The sequence below is a fragment of the Pan paniscus genome, chromosome 3 (genome assembly GCF_029289425.2).
Source record: "Pan paniscus chromosome 3, NHGRI_mPanPan1-v2.0_pri, whole genome shotgun sequence".
NCBI classification, from domain to species: Eukaryota; Metazoa; Chordata; class Mammalia; order Primates; family Hominidae; genus Pan; species Pan paniscus.
Genome location: NC_073252.2, coordinates 31172897 through 31186928, shown reverse-complemented (window position 1 = coordinate 31186928; position 14032 = coordinate 31172897). Strand labels below are relative to the sequence as shown.

General features: G+C 32.6%; 1 protein-coding gene across 6 annotated transcripts in view; it reads right to left on the bottom strand.

Annotated features, from left to right (window-relative positions):
* The window catches only part of PCDH7 (protocadherin 7), a 428766-nt gene that overhangs the window by 195047 nt on the left and 219687 nt on the right, over positions 1–14032 (bottom strand). The gene's annotated exons all lie outside the window — the stretch shown is intronic.

Here is a 14032-nt window from a genome sequence, read left to right as displayed (position 1 = left end):
ATTTAAATGCAAATCATATATAAAAAATGTTTCTCTTAAACTGTTTATTTAGAAAAGCTTTTATACACAGTGAAGATAAACTTGCAAAAATAGACGTGTATTTTATGAAGAAAAGTAATGTAAAAAAATGAAATATAGGAGAGAATTAATTTTCCTGTGTGTGACTTCATACACAAATATGTTTCTTAGTGTATTAGATACAGAAGCGCTAGGACATTGATGAATTTTTCTCTAAAGACAGGGCTATTCATGAATATGTGTTTGCATTCTTGTTTCTAAATGTGAATCTAACCTTTAATCCCAATGTTTGGGAAAGCAGCTATCACAAGGATCATTAGGGTTTGGAAAACAATAATTCTTTTCGTTTAGCCTTAATCCTGTTTAGACAGGGTGTCTCCAAATTTCCCAGTTTTCAACTCCTCTGGTCTTTGACACACTGCTTATGATTAGCCATCCTATCTAGTTAAAATAACATGACCCACCTAAGGCTTAGGCAATAGTATTAGTCAGCCCTTGAGTTGAGAAATTTGGAAACTAATTGGTTGTCCTAAGAGATTAACATCAAAGAATTCTGAAGGCATATGTAGCATCTAGGCCCTCTGATGTAAAAGAAACAACTCAAAGTAGCAAACTTAATTTTAAACTGATAATATTGAGCATATACTTTTTGCACCATTGCTTGGGATTCTATAAATTTCTATAATTTTGTATTTAACTTAAAACATTAATTGATATTACATGTAATATTTTAAAGTTTGAATCCCCCTTCAAAGTTAAAACCTCTGCATTTCAGTAAAATAAAGTTGAAAAAATTAAACCTAATTTTTTGCACATTTAAATATTCCTCAGTGATTATTTTGGGATCAGAATTTTGTCTTTGGAAGAAGCAAATGTGGGAATCTCATAAGCCAAAAACCAAAAAGGAGGAGAATCCACATGCTCTTAATTTGTGGCCAGATCTTGCATCTAGCATGAAATATAGCATTTTTTTTTTTTGCATATGAGTTGCTAATATACTAAGACTTTTATGTATAGAAAATTCTTCCTTTGGCTTTAAGAAGGGTAGATTATTATGGGATAATGAATTAGCACTGCACTGCAAGAGATTAAAAGTAATGAAAAGTATACTTATGGGAAACTATAAAAAGTAAATATATACACAGAAAACACAGAAAAACACTGATAATTTATTAAGATGTAATAAGCAATATAAAATGATTTCATAAATAGCAGAGTTTATAAATAACCAAAACAACATAGAAGGATAACTCCAAAAAATAAAGCTGGAATCTTAAAGCGTCAAATAAACCAGGAATAGAAAGTTGAACACCGCATGTTCTCACTCACATGTAGAAGCTAAAAAAAGTTGAAATCATGGAAGTAAAAAGTAGAACAGAGGATACTAGAGGTTGGGAAGGGTAGGCAGAGGAGGGGATTGGAAAAAATTTGTTAAAGGATGCAGAATTATAGTTAGATAGGAGGAAAGAAATAGGTTCTAGTGTTCTCTACCACTGCAGAATGACTACAGATAGCACTATTATATTATATAGTTTCACATAGCTAGAAGAAGGACACTGAATGTTCCCAACACAAAGAAATGATAAATGTTTGAGATGATGGACATATGCTAATTACTCTGATGTGATTACTATATACTATATGCATTGAATCATCGCTAGGTACACTATAAATTATTATATGACAATTAAGAAATGAAATAAAATACAAGAATTGATAGAGTAGAGAACTGCAATTTCTGGGTGAAGGAAATATAAATTTGATGTATTTGAAAGGTAGAGACCAGGATAATAAAAGCATCCCTCATCCCCATGAGGCATTTGGTAGGAATTTGGTATGGACAATGATATGAGTCAGATTTTCACCTGGTAACAATAACAAAGGGAAAATGATCCCTATGATTTATAAAAATAAGTAGTAGATGGAGAGACAGTTTGTGGTTATTATTAAGTGCACTGACAATAAAGAGTTTGTAATAAGTTTTTTTTCCCAAAACGACAGGAATCATCTGTCACAGCAATGAAACAATATGAATCGCATGGAAAACACTATTGGTCTGACCACTCTAGAGTCGGCTTCTTCTAGTTTCCATTCTTGGAAAAATGTATGATCATGGTAGAAGTACAGATATTAAGAGGCTGATAACACAAGGCTGTGGGACTTAGTAAAATAAGCCCAGAGACCATGTGCAACTGTAAGCAGAGAAGGCATTGGTTCATGTCCTCAAGGAATGAGTTCTTTAGCTGGGATAAAAGAATAAGGGGTAAGGCTGGGCGCAGTGGCTCACGCCTGTAATCCCAGCAATTTGGGAGGCCGAGATGGGCAGATCACCTGAGGTCACGAGTTTGAGAACAGTCTGGCTAACATGGGAAAACCCTGTCCCTACTAAAAGCACAAAAAAATTATCCAAGCGTGGTGGTGGGCGCCTGTAATCCCAGCTACTTGGGAGGCTGAGGCAGGAGAGAAATGCTTGAACACAGGAGGTGGAGGTTGCAGTGAGCCAAGATCGTGCCACTGCACTCCAGCCTGGGTGACAGAGCAGGACTCTGTCACACACACACACACACACACACACACACACACACACACGAGATAAGGCGTTAAATACTGAGGTAATTGGGGATTAAAATCAAAGATATAAGAAGAGTAAATGTTATTCACAAGAGAGAGACTGCTTTTCATAGACTGGATAGGATGTGTATAAAAGAATGGCAGTAAAAAAGAGTTGCTGCAGAGAAGAAAAAAAAAAGTTTATGGAAAGGGAAGTTAAAACATCCTAAGGCAGTGTGGTGGGAGGGAGGTGTGTGAGAGCTGGAGAGTCAGCGAAGTTTGTTCAAACAGGGTGGATTTTATGGTGGAAAAAACAATAGATGTTGAGAAAAACAACAGAACACATCCTTGATAGGTAGGAGAGACATATTAAACATTAATATGCAATATGTTAACATATTACAGGGAGTTTAGTTAGGCAGTGGGACCCCTGTTCTCTGCTTACGTTATTAAACATTTGTCAAAACCTGGTGTGTCTGGTGTAAGGATACAGGAGAAGAGATTATTCCCCTGCTGCATAAATATTCCTGATAACAGTATTGTTTTCCTTATCCTATCAGTAAGGTCTGTCTTAAAAGTAAATTTTCTCTTACAATTGGAAAAATCAGAGATTTTCATTCTGGGTCTGACTCTCAAACTTTCCCACAGTCTGTCACGGTTATACTCAGGGCTTCTGCGACCATAGATAGTCTAGCATGTTCCTCAGGGGAGGCCATGCTTTAGGCAGAGACATTTCAGATTTTCTTGCTAGTAGTGGCTGAATAATCATCAAAAAGGGCATTTTAATAATCATAATGTCCATAATGTTATAGGCAGGGCTGGAGTGTGGAGAGGTCACCTCGATTGTTGGCACTAACTGTGGCCCGATGGAATTAAGATCAGCCTTGGGTGGCGGCAGGATTGGCAACACAGAGAGAAGGAATCTGGAAACCTTTGCAAAGGAGGAATGTCACATGTTTTCACAGGAATCAGGAAACTGCAGATATGCTAGTGCCTGATCTCCTTTTAAAGTGAAGAACAAAGAGTATTTTCAAATTACAAAGTACATAATCATGTAAACCCTGGGTGAGCTTATCAGTCAGGACATAAATGAGACCACATTAAAAAAAATAAATAGAGAATACTTGTTTAAAAAAAAATCGTTGTGTAGGCATGACCTGAAGCATTTTTTGAAAATTAGTAAGAATTATAAATGAGTTAAAAGAATAGTTAATTATGAATTCTATATACAGCTCATTTATTAGGCATTAATAGTGTTTCTAGTATTCCTGAGATTTAAATGAATAAGTTGCATAGCTTAATGGCAGTAAAAATCAACTGAGTAAAATTTTAAATTTTAAAAGTGTTTAAAATTACCAGCTTTAATAAGCAATTATACAATGAAGAAATTTGTGAATAATATTTAAAAATTAGGTGTAAATCTAAGCTACTGAATTATATTACAATTGGATTTGAGATAATATACATGCACACACATATATGAAAAGTTGAAGTATGCTGTATTAATAGTAGCATATGTTTAAAATTTCTTAAATCTAGAGTAAATACATAAAATATTATTTTATTTTTCCTTCTAACTGAAGATGCTCATTAATCTTATTTAATATGACATGCTTCTTTTCAAAATTTATTTTAATTTTCATGACAATTAGAATGTTGCTTTCCATAACTGGAGCTGAGATATATTTTTCTTAGGTGACAACTTTATTAAAATTTCAAGATTTAGTTGCATTAAAAACATTGTAAAACACTATCGGCAAATGTATAATATTTTGCTTAATTGATTTCAAATTTCTAAATTTCACAAGCCTGCTCCCTAAAAATCTCACAATGTATAACCACAATAGCATAACCCACTATGTCCTTTATAAAAGCTAATAACCTACCTGGATACCTAGTTAACTGTTGACTATTGTATTGAGTGATATTTGCTTACAATTTAATTTTAATTAATACATGATTTTACACAATGGAAATAATGAATATTCTAAGTTTACTTTTATTGTAACTAATATATGTGCAATGAGTTTTGCTCATTATCTTCCTGACTTACAGTTGTTTGTTAGAATAAGTTTGTAAAATAACGGAAAAACTGAGTCCTCACTAGAACATTTATAGTCTCCCCCACTGGATTGGTTTATTAGTTTGATTATTCAGTTTTGTCAATCAAATATTTAATGGGTGCCAGAGGTTAGGTTAGTCAGTGGTCCTATGTGTTTGGTTTTCAAGCCTCCTTTACACTTTAAAAATTATAGAGGACCCTAAAGAGCTTTTGCTTATGTGGGGTATATCTGCTGATATTCATCATATTCAACATTAAAATAAAAACACTTTTAAAATAATTAGTTATATATATGTTTGAAAATAGTCACAATAAATTCATTATATGCTGACAAAAATAATATATTTTAATAGAAAATTACCATATTTAAAAAAAGTGAGAAGAATGACATTATTTGACACTTTTGCACATCTCTTGAATGATTATCTTACTAGAGGATATCTGGATTATCCTATCCGCTCTGAATTCAATCTGTTGCACTGACACAGAGCATGTAGCCTCAGGAAAATTCTTTTGTGCACTTATGAGAATGAGAGTTGAAAGAGTAAATGATATCCTAATATTGTCAGGAAATGATTTTGAGTCCTGGAGTTTTGAGATCGCTTGGCTTTGAGAACTGCCAGCTTAAGCTCCTTCAATATTGAGTGGAATAAAAAAAATAATAATCCTGCCCTCACGGAGGCCACACTGGAGCAAGAGGAGTGATACATAAATTTTTAAGACCCTAATATGACATATGCTAGTACCAAGATGTGTTATGCAAAGAGCTATGGAAGAGGTGGGCACAAAAGAGACCAAACTTGCAGTAAAGTTTAAAGCAGAGGTGTCCAATCTTTTGGCTTCCCTGGGCCACACTGGAAAAAAAATTGTCTTGGGCCACACATAAAATACACTAACAGTAATGATAGCTGATGAGCTAAAAAAAAAAAAAAACAAACCAGCAAAAAAAAAAATCTCATAATGTTTTAAGAAAGTTTACAAATGTGTTTTGGACCACATTCAAAGTCATCCTGGGCCACGAGTTGGACAAGTTTGGTTTAAAGGAAGAGTTGGCCAGCAGTGAAGAGATGCAGGCGAAAGAGGTTAAGACCACTCTGATGAAAGAAAGGCATGGCTAGATATAGCATGATGTAATGGGAAGAACATGGTTTGGTTTTGTTTTGTTTTGACAGATTTTGTTCAAACTGCATTTCAGCCACTCACTGGCTACATGACTTTAAGCAAGTCACTTAAATACTGTAATCCTTAGTTTGCTCACTGGTGAAATAATAAAACCTACATAATAAAAATGCAGTGAGAATTAAGTGAGAGGAAATATGCAAAATATTTTCACGTGACAGTTAATTAGCACACCAGTAATATATTGATTTTGTTGCATATTTAAAGAGAGTGAATTAGTTATCATGCTGAGAGCTTAGGGTGCAGTGAGGTGGTGAAGAGAGGACTGAAGTTTATAACTGAAGTTATAAACAAGGGTGAAAAGGGCAGCGATGAAGCAGAATTGATATGGAGGTTCAAGATGAATGAAAGTGATTTAAAAATAGAAATATGATAATATCCAATAAACTACCTTGGAAACTCAGAGAATTATTTCTTATGCAGGTTTTTGCAAACCCATAGCAAATCTTGATTTCCACCCAGTGTCACCCTATGTTCTCCCAGGGAAAAAGGAAAAACAAACTGTAATTTTCAAAAAGTATTCCAGGATATTCATAAAAATAGAATGAAATGTGTAAAGAGTAGCATAGTCAGGAAAAAAAAAAACACTTACTCAAGACAGAAATTTAACCTACCTCTTCCATTGCTTAGGTAGGTTGTCTATACCTGAATCTTGCAGCTGTCTTTGAAATTAGATTTCAACAATATTTTAGTAATAAGTAAATTAATGAATGAATATGTAAATAAATCATACTTTAACGTGTATCACCAATGTAGTAAGAGTTCAAATTTGCAATTGTGATGTTCTTAACCTGGGTTACTCATAAAGTTTACTAATCAATACCAACTTATCTAGAAAATAATTTTTTTAAGGGCAAAGTACACAGAGAATGTTAGGACTTTTCTCCATGCTAGGAATGCACCATCATCATGCCATCTTTGATCTTCAAGTCTTTGAGGTCCTCGGATCCTTGAGGGATAGAACATTTAGAAAAACAATTTCTCAACTACAAAATAAAGATTTGCCACTGATATACCTTAGTTCTGCCAATTAGGACACTGAAGGTAAAAATTTATACCTTGTAGAGAAGTATGATTTTGAAATATAAAGCACACTTCATCAAGGCTCTATAAAGAATTTAGGATTTGCAAATTGAATTTCTTTTTTATACAGTATGTTTTATACTAATCAATAATTTTGACTAATTTCTTTACTAACACAATTCAATGTAGATTAAGTTATAAGAAGAGCAAGCAAAAAATAAATAAAATATTAAAGCATGTGTAATAATGGAAATTGTGAGATCCTTGATTCGAATATTCATTTATTCATTAATTAATTCAAAAATTTATTGAGACTCTACTATATGCAAGACCCTGTCCTAGTTTCGCTGGATATATTATGGTAAACAAGAAAACATGGTCTCCAAACTCATGTCATCAAGTAGCATAAAGTCTAGTAAGGTAGGATATTAAATAAATAAATAAATACAGGCCTCCACCCCACCCAATGTGTTACAAATAATTCTATAAATTATTTTCAAAAGAATTTTGTTTTAAAAATTACATATCTTAAAACTTAAACCAAGCTTTTTATTTTATAACTTCTCACATCCTAACCTTGTAAATACTGAGAGCAAAGGTTATATCCACCTAGACAGGTTTCTAACTCCACCTAGCACACATATCTAGGATTTACAAAGGACTGTCTGAATAGCTAAACTTAGTATTAGATAGTAAACTTTACCTCATTTTTTGGTCTCATGTATATGTCCAGGTATGGGAGGGCAGGTTGTGGAGTAATCAACACAGAGCGAGAATTTCTATATTTCCACTTTAAACAGTAGAATAAAATAAAATACCCTTATTCAACCATTCACTACTAAAGCACAATTTGCTTATAGGTTCTTCTTTGAAATTTCTTGTTTTTACAACTTGTTACCTCCCTCCTCTTACTATCAACTACCATATTCTCACTTTGCCAAGTCAAACAACAGTTGTCAATTCTGAGTCAATTTAGCCACATAAATGTAATAATCTACTCAAAATTGGGAAACATTCTTTTGTCAAAAATGCTTCAGTCTTGAATAAGATTAACGGAAGCTATACAAAGCCATTTTGAGTTTACCCAAATGTAAATGAAAACAAAATGGATGATTTCCCTCGTAAAGTAGAAATAACACCATTTTGCACTGTTATTTATAATCTTAAACTTCAAGGAATGGTTATTCACAGACATGTAGAATGGAAGAAAAGTAAAACAGTCTGTTTACCCTATCTACTTGAAATACTTTGCACACTGTTCTTAGTTAATGTATTTTAATTTATTTTTAAAATACAAGTTGTTCTTTGACAATAAAGCATCCCAGACACTTACTAAAATTTTTTTTAAATTATTTTCTGCTCACCACATTCATGTACAACTAAAAAGATAAGAAGTGCTCTAAGTTGGAATTCAGTTTATACATGAGAATACCCTTCCAAATACAATCATTTAAATCACACGAACTATCTGTTAACTTTGGGCAGTGCTATTCCCTCAAAGCATATATCTCATTTCATTATGTATGTATATATTCTCAATGTTTTATTTCAAGCCGAAAAAAAATATGGTATACTCTTGAGAAATCTGACAGATGATAAAACTGCAGGAGCGAGGTACATGTGCACATGTTTTCACACTTCTACAAAATTGCTGATTTCTTCTTATTTCAATCAGCTGCCTGAGTTGGTTGACTATCATCAAACTTAATAAATAGCATAAGAGCCTGCTATTATATGTAAAGGACCTGTTCCTTCTCTCCCCTACCAACTATGCTCTTTTATGTCTCAGTTAAGTAATACATTTCCTGGTTGAAGGGAGGGTAAACTTGAGAATAAGCCATATGCCACAAGAATTTCATTGTAAAAATGATAGCTAAGTTTATTTTAAGAATACTGTATAAGAAGAAACTAAATCTTTGTCTTAGTGTACTCTATTTATACATAATGCACAAAAAATATTTTTGTACTATGCTAGTGTATTATTTTGGTTTGCAAAAATATAATTGTATAAAATATTAAGTGGCTATAATGTTGGGATTTTTCAAATATCAATGAACATATATCAATCAATGGAAGTTCATTATAAAAAGAATTCTAAAATTACCATTTTATAAAATTTAAATTTCACTGACCAAATACACTGAATTTGTCAATAGAATTTCAATCAAAATCAGTTCAGAAAGTGTGATAATTTTTTTTAAATTCAAGACAAAAAAAGCAATCTACTCTTTAAAATGGGGACCAATACTTTTTAAAACCTAATTCTTGGAAGACAAAGAAAGAGGCTAAACATATTTCAATATGTTAATGAATTTTCAGGCTATTAGTATAACCCTGAGGTTTGTTTTTTTTTTGTTTGTTTTGTTTTGTTTTTTGCCTACCACATCATTACTCTTCAATCTGGGGTAATCATTGATCTCAGATTCCAGGCACGTGCTCATCAACTTTGACCTGTTTTTCCTCTAATGTGAATGCAGTTAAACTTCCTACCCTTAATCGACTCTTCCATTTCTTGCCAATAAAAGAAACAGGTAAAGAAATACATCAAAAGCAGGCCCTGTACATGGAATGCTATCCTCTGTGGGAGGGCAGGTACTTCTATAATAAATGCTTATTTTAAGTTTTCCTACATCAAATTTAGACTTGTAAAGCCAGGCCATGCATGATTAGAAATGTCAAAGGCATAATTCTAGAGTGATTTCTGCTTTTGAGATCTCATAGCATAACAGCATTCAATTTTACTAGGCATTACAGGAATATTCTCCAATGTGTGTATTAAATTCCTTTATAGAGACAGTTGTGTTGGTACAAGCCATAAATTTGACAAATCATCAGATATATAACTTTCATTCTCACATTTACATTACCAAGTATTTTATGGAGCAATTTTCTTAGTCATGGCAGTGAGACTGTTCAATGATATAAATAAATAAATAAATACTATTTCAACGTAAAACCCTTAGTTCTAAAAGAAAGTAACTATGCTGGAGTCTCACAACCATACAATTCACTATGAAAGAGAATTCAGTTATCAGTAGGGTCTATCTTGGATTGCATCCATGAAAGTTTATTACCAGTAGTATCACAAGGACTTTATTATAGCAAGCAATACAGAAGCCAAGGACAGAATTATGGCTGGGTTCCAGTGCTGAGAGAAAGTGCACGAAAAGCCTAATATACCACAATACTGAAATGGTTATTATAAATAACAGGCACATTTACATTGGATTATCATAAGTTTTCAACAGAAACTTAAAATACCAACTGTCAGCACCAGTCCCAGGGCATGGGGTTTCTTGTTGAGACCTGTTGTTGTGCATTGGCAGTGGCAGGCCTAAGTGCTCCCAGGGATTTTCAGGCTTGCATTAAAAAACAATATCCCTTATACGGAAAATTAGAGCTTTAGGTGTAAAGGACATTTCGAAATGATGAAGTACTTGAGCAGTCCACTGAAATAGCCTTAAAGCAGTATTTTGAAATACTCTAAAATATATTTGTATATTTTTACCTCAGTATTACAAAAATATAAGGACACACTTTACTCTGGAGGGGAAAAAGGCATTAGAAGGCAATTAGGAAACTAAAATCTTAAGTTCACCTTACAGGGTTTCTCTGTCAGTATTTTACTTAAAAGATTACATTAAATTTCAGGTTGGCATGTTAAGTAATAAAAGAAAATAACCCAAATTTTAAGGCACATATGTTACAAATTTTATACTGGTCATTTATTAAAGCTTACAGTATTATAAAAATATTACTTGATTTTACAATATAAAAATATCTCAATATATTAAGAGACTGTCAAGTTTGTAATGTATGAAACAATTGATTTTAATTTAATAGAACATGTCCAAAATAAAATCTTTTGGAAAGGATAATTTATTACTCAAATTATTTCCAAAAGGTGTCTCAAACCTGCTTGGCCTAGCCTATCAAGGCTGGTGTGTGTGTGTGTGTGTGTGTGTGTGTGTGTATGTTTTTCCCCAGTGAGCAGTGCCAGTTCACCCTAAAGTTTGCTCATAAATTTCAGAATGAGTATCCCAAATATACATTAACTGGGAAGTCAAATTCTCTACATGTTGATCCAGGAAATATTTGCCCTAAAATTTGTTTAGAAATGCATATCACGTACAAGTAGATAGTTCATAAAGTCCAATCAATAAGGAGACTAGCTAAATGAAGTACAAAAATATTAAAATGAATCCTTTAGCTCTTGGGAATCAATGGCAGTAAACTTCGTTTAGAAAGAATGTGTGTCTGAGCAATAATGTGGAGCAATATTTCTCAAGCTGCTAAAATGAAAAGAGCTCAGAGGCATACATCTCTCCATGTAGCTATATTACATTTTTTGTTCTTTTTTTCCCCTGTTGCTACAAGAGAATTGTCCTAACCACTTCAGAAATGCCCTACCTTATTCTTAGGAAGGAAATGAAAGCCTTACCACTGATTGTAAAATATATATGATAATTACAAAGGAGCAGAATTGGCAGATGAGGGCTGAAAGTTGCTTAATGACGAGGTCAATTATTAGCAAACTACACATGCCATCTTCTCGGTGGAAACAGATATTTTTACTTAATTCTACTTTGAAATATGCATCTTTTCTGCATGTGTGTTCCTAAATAGATGACATGATTCCGTATGTCAAATAAAAATCCCATAATACCCTTATATTAGAATAGGAAATTTACAATATTTTAAATGCTAGCTCCAGCTGAGTCATTGATCCACTTTTGTAAGGCATATCCTCTCCTGAACATAAAAAGATTTAATGAGATATGCTTGAGAACAAGGAAACTTGAAAATGTGTTAGTGTGCATAATATAAATTCCCTTTTATTTCTGTCATGCTGGTAATTTCAAAATTATTTTCCATTTTATTTTAATTTGTTACTGTATCCAAGGAAGCTTCTAATTCTTAAGCAAGTTTGAGCAAGTTCAATAATTTAGATCAATTGGCAGGCATAATTAAAATAAATATTCCCTAGGGAGGCAGGAGGAAAGGTTGTGACTTGTGTTGCAGTTAAAAATATTTGTGACCAAGACTCAAAATAGCTAAGATATTTTCTAATTGAATCACATATTGTAAAAATCTTATTATTTAAAATGGATTATCTAGCAGTTTTGAAAGCAGTGATATGGATATGGAAATATTTTCCTATATTCAGCAGAGAGAAAAATTTGAAGGAAAAATCTGAGTTTACACATTTAGCTAAAGTTTTTTTGCTTATTTGGAAATTTCCAACATTACTGAGAATATTAGAAGTATTAAATAAATTATTTAATATATTTTACTGCTTACTTTACTGAATGGTTTGCATAATTAAAAAAGTTAATTGCTTTGTTTCCACAATATTTGGGAGTCATTGGACCAACTCCAGAATCAGGCTCTTAATGCAATATTTTCTTATGCCTCTTCCCATTGAGTTAAGCATCCTCCCTACCTTGGTAGAAGGATACAATGCAGGTGTGTGTATGTCTGTGTGTGTGTGTGTGTGTGTTCTGAATGAACTACCAATGAATTACAGTCAAAAGCGATATAACTATCAAGTTTAACCATAAATAAAGCATCTGGTATTGATTCTTCTTACCTTATTTTGGGTATATTTCTTTAATTGGCTCATGATACTGAGTTATTATTCTGTTATTTTGAAACAAACAAGCAAATAAAAGCACCTCCCACCAAAATCTATTAGTCTCTTCCCAATTTTTGTGAAGTAAATATTTGACCGTCTGAGTTATAATCCCAGGTACCAACATCAAAGCTACAATTTACAGTGGTTCTTGATGATAACATAAATATTGCTTTATGCAAAAAACAAAAAAAAAATGCATTGTGGTTTATAATACACAGATAGAAAGAGAAATTACCTGAAAGATAGGCAGAGCAAAGTTTATTGCCGGCCTTAAACAATGAGACAATAAAAGGCTAAGGGATTTGCTTAAAACTACGCAATAAATCAGTGCTTCTATTAAATATCAAACAAAAACTAAATGTTTTTCTACTTAAATTAGTTTTTAAAATATAAATAATTATAATGGCTACAATAGGTTTTCATAAGCTTTGAATGCAATAACTCAAATATAGCCCTTTGGAGTTAATAGTGGCAAATAATAAATAATAAAAGCTACCATGTATTAAACACTAAGAGTTTTCAGGTATTAACTACAACTTTCCATATCTTCTTCTCACTTTCATCATCTGTAAAATGTTGATATTACCTTGCTTTGAGTGATACTGTAAAGCAAATGATTATGTAGAACCCTCAGGTAGACACCAATATACTATAAAATAATTAATTTACTAATTCAATTATTCCTTGCTCTATTTATCTTTTCTTTTTGTATGTTTAATAAGGATACTATTTTATCATTCTAGTAAATATTTTTGATGGATAGGTTATCCACTTCACGTTGTTCTTTTTTAGTGCTTCTTTCATTTTATGTGTATTTATAAGAGGGAGTGAATACCAATATAATTATAATTTATTTATCTCTGACACTGTGATGACGTGGTGCCTTTAGATTACTTCATGAAGCCTTTTGTGCTCGCATTGTATTGCAATTGGGGTGTTTTGCACTGTGCTCAGAAAATTATCTCAAATAGCCCATAAAAGTTGATTTCTACATTTATAAATTTATTTGGCATAATTAGCAGTTTAAATGGAGATGTGAATAAGGGCTATGAATTGGTGCCTAATTGGCAGATTCTATCCACACTCTGTGATCGGTGATAATCTTTACAAGGTTTTGCTCACTGCTCTGAATATTTGACGGTTGTCTGTAATCTCAGCCTTTTTGGAACTATTCTGCCACTGCTCACTGAATGATCTTTAGTAATTACTTGATGAATATCTCTGTGAGTTACTGGTTTCTGTCATTTATTATTCCTTAACAATAAATCCAGGAAAATATATGCAGGTTTCTTAAAGACAGAGCCATTTAGCTTGTAGAAAACAGATGTGATACTATTAATGTTTTATTTTTCTATAGTTTCATAGAATTATATTTGTTATAAATACTGGAACTTGTTCACAGTAGTTAGAGACCCATGTACTCTTAGTATAGAGAATTGGAAACCAATAGCGAATTCAAAAGGTGCCAAGAAACTACTTACCTTTACAGCTAAATATAAGTGAGGCCAGTAAACATTTCTGGAGGTAAGAAAATAATCATGCATTTAATAAATATTATGAACATT